Source organism: Zootoca vivipara, chromosome Z1 (assembly GCF_965207765.1).
Source record: "Zootoca vivipara chromosome Z1, rZooViv2.hap1.1, whole genome shotgun sequence".
Lineage (NCBI taxonomy): Eukaryota > Metazoa > Chordata > Lepidosauria > Squamata > Lacertidae > Zootoca > Zootoca vivipara.
The window spans coordinates 46,238,505-46,247,524 of NC_142583.1; the positions used below are offsets into that span (position 1 = coordinate 46,238,505).

The 9,020-nt window shown below is 40.1% G+C and overlaps 1 long non-coding RNA gene across 1 annotated transcript in view; it reads left to right on the plus strand.

The window, feature by feature from the left end:
- Nucleotides 1-4,858, plus strand: part of LOC118083596 (uncharacterized) — a 29,689-nt gene extending 24,831 nt beyond the window's left edge. The window contains exon 5 of the long non-coding RNA XR_004692404.3: nt 4,777-4,858. This is a non-coding gene — a long non-coding RNA (uncharacterized LOC118083596). The remainder of the gene's footprint in view (nt 1-4,776) is intronic.
- The last annotated feature ends 4,162 nt before the right edge of the window (nt 4,859-9,020 follow it).

Consider the following 9,020-nt stretch of genomic DNA (forward strand, 5'->3'; position numbering starts at 1 on the left):
TTACATGAGTAGTCAGAACTGTCAAGGATCCCTGAAGCCTTAGCCAGCATGGCCAATGGTCAAGGCTGAAGGGAGCTGTTCCCAACTTAATAAGCTCCAGGTCCGTGTTCCTTAACAGGTGACCTTTTCGGTTTCTATGGCCAGCCCATTTTGCCCATTCTGATGTCATAGCCTTGTGTGAGCCTTACTAAATCTGGCAGGTGGCTGTTCATGCTTTAGTCACAGCAGCCGTAAATAATTATTCCTTCCAGCAGTAAGTGCACATACATAGTATAGAAAGGCAAGATTATAGCTGACACTGGTTTATGTTAAAATTGATGGCTTTTGTCATAGAGGAGCTGCCCAACCATTTCATTCTTTTTGTACTAATTTAGGAGCTCATTGCTGAGAAGATATTACCTGCATCTTTGTCATTGGAAGGCATAGAAGGCAATGCATATCATCTGGCTTAAAGTCGAGAGACTCAATTTTGGAGTTATCATATACAGTGGTGTCTCGCTAGACGAATTTAATTCGTTCCACGGGTCTTTTCTTATAATGAAAAATTAGTCTAGCGAATCCCATAGGAATGCATTGAATTTTTTTTTTGGATTTTTTTTTTTGCCCATAGGAACGCATTAATTGAATTTCAATGCATTCCTATGGGAAACCGCGATTCGCTAGACGAATTTTTCATAAAACAAATTCATCTAGCGAGGCAACCTCCGCTCAAAAAATCCTTTCGTTAAGTGGAAATTTCGTTAAGCAGGGCATTCGTTAAGCGAGGCACCACTGTAAACTGAACATTTTACTTTCCCACACCACTGATACTCCACAATTCGATTGCATTATATATATGGTTGTTTGATTGGCCTTTTTTAGCATTTTAGTCCAGCAACGTACTTAAATTCAGAGTTTGGTACACAGAGCTTGCTAGAGCTGTTGTTGGCATCCGTATGTCTCAACAGACAATGGAGTGTACCTCGGGGATTGAAGTCAAACTGCTATGTTAGCAACACCAAAGTGACCTTCCCAAGGCGCAAGCCTGGGCAGTGTGTATGGAGGCCCTGGGATGCCCAGGTGACAAAATCCCTCTCTCAGCCTTGCTGATGTGGTCCAAAGGAAAGGAAAGCAATACATTCCCCACCAACTTGGCTGCAGGCATACAAGGAACCACCCAACTATCTTAGGGTAAATCCAGCATGTAGGAGATGGTTGTGGTGGTTTTATTTTCTTTTTGACGAAGTGAACTCATTGTTTGAAGGCAGTTCTTTAAGGCAAGTCTGCATTTATGGCAACCACCTGATGTATTGCTTTATTTGATTCAATCAGTTCATTAAATTATCCTGAGTTACCTGCAATAACTACGAGAAGAAGAGAGAAGTATATTTCAGCAGAAAAATCTACAAGTCTGGTAAATGTTATCAGAACTTTTGTTTTCTCTCTCAAAGCATTCTCAACTTTTCTTTTCTTTTGGTTTTCTTTTTTATTATTTATTTATTTATTTCTAAACCAGAAAAAAGAAGAAAAAACCATAATACAAACTTTAAATTCAAAAATACAAACAATGAGTTCATTTTCTAACATAGGTCTATTACATAAATTGCCTCTATTGAAATAAAAATGTGGATCATTACTCTAAACTTCTCTTTACTATATATGAAGTTAGAAAATTTATATTCTAAATAATATTATAAATTCCCACAAACCCCACACTCCCCCTCACCCATGTGTGATGTCAAAGTTTTACTTCTTCCATCTTGTTGTGTTATTTCGATTTAGTAATTGTCCAGTTAATTCTATTATTCTTTTCTTACTTACCCCTGTGCATTTTACGCATTATCTATTATTATTTCAATTCAGGAACAATATTTTTTTCATGTATTCCTTCACTCCATCCCATTCTTTGATTATTTTCTGATTCGTATGGCCTCTAATAATTGCCATCAATTTTGCCATTTCTACAAATTTATTTTGCCATTCTGACACTGATGGGATTTACTCCGTCTTCCAGTTCTTTCCAATCAATATTCTGGCCGCTGCAGTCTCATAAAGGAATACACTTCTCTTATCTCTGAGGGTGTCATTGGCTATGAATCCTAACAAGAAAGCCTCTGTTTTTTTGGTAAATGAAGTCTTAAAAAAATTTCAGCTCATCATATACCTCATTCCAGAATCATTTTATAATTTTGCATCCCCACCATATATGATAAAAAAGTTCACACTTCCCTCTTGTATCTCCAAGCATATATTTGATTGCTTTTTATAAATCATAGCCATTCTTTCCGGGGTGAGATACCAGCGATAAAACATCTTCATCATATTCTCTTTTATCACGTAACAGGCTGTGAAGTTCATATCAACCTTCTGCAACCTTTCCCAGCTTTCCGTTCGTATTGCTTTTCATGCCACATGAATGTTTTCAGTCTGCTCAACAACTATATTACTGGTCGTTCCAGTCAGTTGTTTTCCTACAAAACTGTGCTCCAGTCTTGGTTAATGTTTGCCCAGAAATATGTAATTGCGGACTTCCTCCTCATAAACCGTTCCAGAGTGCAGGCTGCCATCCTCCCATGCTATTATTATCTTTGTGCCTCCCGGCTAATGTAGGGTGTGCTTTCGCACCTAGATGAAAGATAACCCTTTCATTCCCACATCCCCGAGCCCGTAGGATTACTTCCTACCTACTGCAGCTGCATCTAAAGCTGCTGAATTGCAAAGATTAGAAGTGCATTTCTCATACCCTAGAATGAACATGATTCGGTGCTAGCATTACCCACATAAACAGGTGGCTAAATAGCTCAGTTGTGTGGTTCTGTTCTCCCTCTTTGAACTACTTATGACTGGACTTAAGTCCTTCTGCAAGAAGTTGTTGCAACATTTGGCATCGTTCTGGAGGCCAGACTTACCACCACCATTTCCACCTTCCAATATCGGTGCTACTACGGTATTGCAATTGGTGCTGCTTTGCCTCTTCTATTGACCCAGTGTTTGCATTAGTAGCCATGCCACACAAGACATTTGCATTACTCTATAGCAGTCTTCACTAACCTGGTGCTCTCCAGTTCTTTTGGACTTGAATTCTCATCAGTTCAAGCCAGCATGCCAAAGGGCACCAGATTGGCAAAAGAAGCTATAGAGCAGTGTTTTTCAACCTTGGGTTCCCAGAGGTTGTTGGACTATAACTCTGATCACCCTTAACCATTGAGAGGATTCAAAGTTGCAGAACACTACTGTGGAAGACCAAGGTCCTCTCCTGCCTTTTATCTCACAGAGTTTATGGGTGTTACGGATCCATATTACAGCAAAAACTTGAAATTGTTTCTGACAGGAAGGTTTTCTTGTGAAACAGGGCAAAGTCAATACTGCTGTAATACAAGCCGATAAATAGGTTCAATTGGCTTCGGGAACGAACCCAAATATTTTATCTGTTGTAAGGGATCTACTAAGTTTTAAAGTGCATCAAGAACAAGAATTACGTAAAAGGTCCAACAAAAGTTTGGCAATTATAATATGAAAAGATTGTGGTGACGCCTTCCACCTTTAAACATACCTCCTATGTTTTGACCAGCAAGCTGTTTCATCCTTTAAAAAATGTCAGCTTAAAGACGTTGAAATAGGTGTAGAAAAATCATATTAAAGGATTAAGCATCAAATGCTGGTGTGTTGATGTGATAAGAAATTCTTCACTCAAGAAATCATTGACTTTGCATTCCTAAGAGGATCTTTTCCCCTATAATAAAGTGTTCAGTTGTCAACAGCAGTTCTAAGTTTCATACAACTCTTGACCAAAGTCACAATTCAAAGAGAATGTCTCCTAAGCAAGGATTTGTGCAAGGGACGCTCCCTACCCCTTCGCAACGAAGTGGGAAGACTTTGCAGGAAACACTTTCTCATTGGCTATGCTCTCACACAGCTCATGAGGCAAAACTAAGCTCACTTAATAATACACTAGATGAACATAGATACCCATACTTGTAAAACATGGACTGTGTCCATATAATTATACAGGAAATTGTTTTTGAATAACAAATGAGATCATGTCATCAATGGTGATGCAGGTAGTCATCAGTCTACTGCCTTTCTTTAATGTGCATAGTTATTAGAATTTGAAAAACATTGACTTTGAGGTTTTCCCACACCTTAGAACAATATGGCTTATCTGCTCAGTAGCAAAAAAGTTTCACATCAGGTGCTGTCACTAAGTCGCTAAGGTCTAACTGAGTCGATGCAATACACCTGTGTTGGGGCATACAATTCATAATACAGTGGAACCTCAGTTCCTGAACGTCTCTGTTGTCGTATGTTTTGGCTCCTGAATGCCGAAAGCCTGGAAGTAACTGCTCTGGTTTTCGGAAACTGAATGTGCTACGGGGCTTCCGTTTTGAGTTTCCCTATTGTATTAAGGCTTCCGCTTTCAGTTTTTGGACATTTCAGAAGTCGAACGGTCTTCTGGAATGGATTACGTTCGAAAACCAAGGTTCTGCTATATAAGCATTTAATAATATTTTTAAAACATATGAGCTAACTATGCTGAACAAGCAAACCTGAGTAGTGAAGGCTCCCAAAGTTCAGAAAACGGAAACATGACCCTTATTGGCAGGTTTAAATGCCAAGATCCCATCTCATAATCAATGCCTGGGTGGCAGTTGGCTGAAAAGGAGGCAGTTGGCGAGATGGGCCAAGAAGTTACAACAACAGCAAAACAATGGTTCTGTGGGAAACCTTGTAAATAACCGTAAATAAACTTCCATTGTTAATGTTTTAGTAACCCCCTCCCCTTTGCTATTTGGATAGGTGGAGGAATTCAGCAGCAATCTTCTTGTTGTGCGAGACAATTCCTATTTAAGCTGGAGGCAGCACTCTCAAGCCATATGAGGTAATTTTCCTTGCCTAACTAGTCCAGTCTTGCTCAGGTTCTACCAACCTGTGTTTATGGGCTTTTCTGAAGCAAAACCATCAAAGACTCCGTCATATGGGTCCTCGGGCTGGACTGGCACCATGAGAGAGGTGAGATAAGTGCTAACAATCTACCCCTTAATTCAAACAACAGCTTTCTTCTCTTATTAATTACACTTCATGTCCTCTCCAACCTTCCCTCATTGGACTAGTTACTTGCTAGAGGGATCATATGTTATTGGCTGAGCATATGCTCTGTGCAGAAGGTCTCGGATTCATTCCCTGACATACCCAGTTAAAGGGATCCGGTTGCAGGCAGTGTGAAAGATTTCTGCCTGGAAAACCACTGCCAGTCAGAGTCAATACAGGGTTAAGTGTCTAACCTGATAAAAGACAACTTCCTTTGTCCCAGTATGAGCCACTCATAAATCCACAGCAGAGCATTACACATTACAGTTTTGGCCTCAGTGTTCCACCTGCAAAATGGGAACAACAGTGGCATTGTGAGGGGAAATGAGATACAGGTTCTAAAATCCTTGAAAGTTTTTTTTTAAGCACTTTAGGAGAGGTGGAGAACCCGTAACCCTATATATGGTACATGCTTAGCTCTGGATTTTTCTGGTCTCTTGCTACTAGCACACATCAGCTGTTCGGCAGGGAAAAGCTAAGAGGGGGAAAGGTTTTGATATTGTGAAAAGAGTGCAGCTGTAGCTCCTTTCTCTGCAAGAATATCAAAGCAGAGGAGAAAACATTTAAGCAGAGATGTATTAGATTTGAATTTCTTCAAAAAGTGTTGATGTTTTTCCATTGCATGCATGCAGCACTTTGGCGATGCAATTGCATTTGGAAGTTTGAAGCTCTGAAGAACTGCAAGGTGGGGCTTCAGCACAGCTGTGCATTCATGGTATTTGTGTTCTTCTACAGGGATTACCAAATTCTTTCGCACAGTCAGGACTTCACAGTCTATGAAGAAAATGCGTTAAACTCGAGTGGGGTCACGAACGATTGAATATATGCCTTTGTTTCCATGAGAAACAGCTTTCTTTGCATGTATATGTGATTGTGTTTATGTGTCTGGTGTGTCCCACCCACTTTTGGATCTGATCCCACTCACTACAGGAATGTGTCCTCAATACTTTTGCACTTGAGTAAAGCATCACTTGGCCTGAAAAGTTCCTCATCCCTGCACTATAGGAATGGTTGCTACTTATTATCAATCAATGCCAACATCTGCCTTAAAGTACTCTACACAATTGCAAGTGCTTTCATCACTCTGTAGTATTTCTGTTTAATTACTGTATCATGAAAGTCCAGGCAAAATTAAGAAACTCCAATTAAGTTTTAAAATCTGAATTCTCACACTGAGGTCAGCAGATTTCCTTTGACTAGAAGATTATGCCATTTTTTTCCTTTTGTTTATGTCCTGTTAGATCTCATGGAACAAAACAAACTCATTCTTCTTGATTGGAGTGCAGTTGGTTCATTACAGCTCAGCTGGCATTGTTGTTGTTGTTGTTGTTGTTGTTGTTATTATTATTATTATTATTATACCCCGCCCATCTGGCTGTGTTTCCTCAGCCACTCTGGGCGGCTCCCAACAGAGGACTCTAAAAACAGAATAAAACTTCAAACATTAAAAACTTCCCGAAACAGGGCTGCCTTCAGATGTCTTCTAAAAGTCAGATAGTAGTTTTGATACCACAGGAGGTTGTGGTTTAGACAACTTGTACAGTCAGCCTCTGCAGGATGATTCACGCACTAGGTGAAATATTCAACAGGTTGTGGGCTTCAGACCCTATTGACCAGCTCCTAAATTGGTGGTCTCACAACAGATGCAGTATTTTAATGTCCAGTATGAGCCATAAGCCTCTTCTTTCAACACCCGCACTCTCACCACTCGGAGATTGGGGTGGCATGCAACATTATAAATACAGCATTGCTAGTGAAGTACTGCAGCATCTATAGAACATTATACACCTAATGCCCCAACCAGTAAATCAATAAAACTGTTTGCTGGTTGCATAAGAACAGTCACACATTGTTTGCACAGGGAAATAATCAACATGAATTGCATCCAAGTATGAGACTTACAAAGGCACAAGACAGGATGTGAAGGGAGAGCCCGGGGCAGGGCAGAAGGGGGGGAAAGAAAACATCAGTGGCTCTGAGGTAACACCAGTTTTCCAATTCACAAAGTCCCTCAGCAGCTTTCATTCACCTCTTGAGAAATGACAGAAATCAGGAAACATGACTTTGGGTCGAATGCTTTTGTCGTGGTCTATCAAAAACAAAAAACAAAAACCAGAATAATACCAGAAAATTACTGGAAACTGCACATTGAACTTCGCCACTGGCAAGGATCCCAGTCAAACAGAAATGTTAAAGTTCTTTTCCTACATGGGGCCTCCTGTATCGGGGTGTCCCTACAGACCTATAGGTGGTTGCAACAGGTTGGAGTAGGGGCCTTTTGCCAGAAAAACAAGCCTTGGCCAGTATTATTTCCTATTGCCTATCTTGTTTATTAAAGACCTCTTTTAATTTATTTTTTTGTCATGGCATGCCTGGCTTTGTTGAAAGATGCTGAAGTCCCATGGGAGGTGGGGGTGGGACCCTCCATAATTACCACGCTCACCCTTGTTTACTTCCAAGAATTTTGTTAAGTATTTAACCACTTTGAAAGAGGAGTATGTCTCCCTGGCATACGGATGCCTAAATAAATAAATAAACATTAACTATTCATCTGCAGAACAGCATAAAGCATGTAGACAAGAATTAGAAGTGGTCAGCTCCATTGCTAAGCAAAAGGTCTGGTTTCAAATAATAGCTTGTGAATTCTGACACTGTCTCCACCATAGACAAGAGAAAAAGTTTGCCACCCAAACTTTAAAACGTGTTTTCTTAAAGAATAGCAGTCAGAAACAAAGCATGCAGGAGAAGTAACGTAATATTATTAGCCTGTTCTAGAGTGCTCAATGACTGCAGAATGGCAGTGGAGATTTTCCACTTCCAGATGAGAAATGATCAAAAGGCTGGCCTCTTTACAAATTTGTTTTGTTTCTGTCTAAGAAAACACAATTTGCACGCAAGCAAATAAACTGTTTCATTATACAAACTAAAGGATCGATGTGAACCAGATAAACTCCAAGTTAGACTGCTGAGGAAACAAACTTGCAGCTAAGTCGCAACACAGGTTAACCCCCTAGACCGAATCAGTAAATCACTCTAGAATCTGCATCTTCCATGGTGGGAGTGGGAGAGGAAAGATTTGCTTGATACAATTTAAAGGGCTCATGCCATACAGTCTGCCACCTTTAACTGTTAGAACTATTAGGCCAGGCATCCCCAAACTTCGGCCCTCCAGATGTTTTGGACTACAATCCCCATCATCCCTGACCACTGGTCCTGTTAGCTAGGGATCATGGGAGTTGTAGGCCAAAACATCTGGAGGGCCGCAGTTTGGGGATGCCTGTATTAGGCAACTACAGTTGTTGTTGTTGTTGTTGTTGTTGTTTAGTCATTTAGTCGTGTCCGACTCTTTGTGACGCAACTACAGTAGGCTACTCAAAACTATCATCTGAAAACAAGCAAAGCAATACACTATTACCAGTTTTTATTACTCTTTTAAAATTCAAACAATTCAGGGAAAATATGAAATATGAACTGCATAATCTTCCAATATACTTTTTGGCAACGTTAGTTCTGCAGCAGTGCTACCCTATGTCTATTAAAAAGCAGGTCCCATTGAGTTCAGTGGGGTTTCCTTCCAGTAAAGTGTAAAGGATTGCAGTCTAAGAGAGAGCTGAATTTTCCAAGTACTGTAGGAAAGGGGGGGGGGCCTGGAGACAGAAAATAAAACAAAGACCTAAAAGAACATAGGACTATATGTGTGAATGTTTTTACACTATTTATCTACCCTCAAAGCATGGCTGTGACCTTATCCATTTTGCTCCTGCTACTTTCCAGCATCTACCATGATCAATACCACATTTTATTGGAACACAAGTTTTTCCCCCACTCACAATTTCCACATTTGTAAGCATTATCATTTGTCAAGCTTGTGACTGCTTCAAAGACAGTTTCAGCCAAAGTTCTAAAGATGGATCACATTTGTACTATACTAGCATTGCAAGAGGCAGGTAAAA